This window comes from Arachis duranensis, chromosome 7, assembly GCF_000817695.3.
Source record: "Arachis duranensis cultivar V14167 chromosome 7, aradu.V14167.gnm2.J7QH, whole genome shotgun sequence".
Classification (NCBI taxonomy): Eukaryota; Viridiplantae; Streptophyta; class Magnoliopsida; order Fabales; family Fabaceae; genus Arachis; species Arachis duranensis.
Window position 1 is genome coordinate 64,566,416 of NC_029778.3, and position 1,944 is coordinate 64,568,359.

Below are 1,944 nucleotides of genomic sequence, written 5' to 3' on the forward strand. Positions count from 1 at the left end.
CCAATCATGATGCTATGAATCATGATGGCCCAATCCACAGTAACTTCAGATCGGTTACTAGTGGGAATGATGGAGCGTTGAATGAACTCCAACCATCCTCTAGCCATAGGCTTGAGGTCCAGTCTTCTTAGTTGGACTGGCTTGCCTTTGGAGTCTCTCTTCCATTGAGCTCCTTCCACACATATGTCCATAAGGACTTGGTCCAACCTTTGATTAAAGTTGACCCTTCTAGTGTAAGGGCGTTCATCTCCTTGCATCATGGGCAAGTGGAATGCCAACCTCACATTTTCCGGACTAAAATCTAAGTATTTCCCCCGATCCATTGTGAGATAATTCTTTGGACTCGGGTTCATACTTTAATCATGGTTCCTAGTGATCCATGCATTGGCATAGAACTCTTGAACCATTAAGATTCCGACTTGGGCATAGAACTCTTGAACCATTAAGATTCTGACTTGTTGCATGGGGTTGGTTAGGACTTCCCAACCTCTTCTTCGGATTTCATGTCGGATCTCCGGATACTCATTTTTCTTGAGCTTGAAAGGGACCTCAGGGATCACCTTCTTCTTTGCCACAACATCATAGAAGTGGTCTTGATGGATTTTGGAGATGAATCTTTCCATCTCCCATGACTCGGAGGTGGAAACTTTTGTCTTCCCTTTTCCTTTTCTAGAGGATTCTCCAGCCTTAGGTGCCATTGATGGTAATGGAAAAACAAAAAAGCTTATGCTTTTACCACACCAAACTTAAAATATTGCTCACCCTCGAGCAAGAGAAGAAAGAAGAGAAGACGAAGAAGAAGAGAATATGGAGGAGAAGGGTAAGTGTAGGTTCGGCCAAGGTATAGAAGAGGGGGTTGTGTTGTGTGAAAATGAAGTAGAATGGAAGGGTATATAGAGGGAAAGGGGAGAGGGTAGGTTCGGCCATTTAGGGTGGGATTGGGTGGGAAAGAAAATTTAAATTTGGAAGGTAGGTGGGGTTTATGGGGAAGAGTGGATGGATGTGAATGGTGAAGAGGGTAATTGGAAAGAGAGATTGAGGTGATTGGTGAGGGGTTTTGGGAAGTGTGACATGGGGAAGAGTAAAATAGGATTAGGAGGTAAGGTGGGAATATAGTAGGTGGGGATCCTGTGGGGTCCACAGATCCTGAGGTGATCCTGTGGGGTCCACAGATCCTAAGGTGTCAAGGAATTCCATCCCTGCACCAAATAGGCATGTAAAATGCCTTTGCACACCATTCTAGCGTTTAAACGCCGAGTGGTGCACATTCTGGGCGTTCAACGCCCACATGTAACATGTTTTTGGCGTTGAACGCCAGTTTCATGCTTGTTACTGGCGTTCAGCGCCAGCTTTATGCTCTGTTCTGGCGTTGAACGCCAGCCAGATGCTTCTTACTGGCGTTGGACGCCAGTCTATGCTTCCTCCAAGGTGTGATTTTTCTTCTGCTGTTTTTGATTCTGTTTTTAATTTTTATATTTTTTCGTGACTCCACATGATCATGTACCTAACAAAACACAAAATAACAATAAAATAGAATAAAATAAAAATTAGATAAATAAAATTGGGTTGCCTCCCAACAAGCGCTTCTTTAATGTCAATAGCTTGACAGTGGCTCTCATGGAGCCACAAAGGTGATCAGGTCAATGTTGTATAGTCCCAACACCAAACTTAGAGTTTGGATATGGGGTCTTAACACCAAACTTAGAGTTTGGTTGTGGCCTCCCAACACCAAACTTAGAGTTTGACTGTGGGGGCTCTTCTTGACTCTGAACTGAGAGAAGCTCTTCCTGCTTACTCTCTTTTGTCACAGAGGGCTGGCCCTGTGCCTTAAACACAAGGTAGTCCCCATTCAATTGAAGGACTAATTCACCTCTGTTGACATCTATCACAGCTCCTGCTGTGGCTAGGAAAGGTCTTCCAAGGATGATGCAATCATCCTCTTCC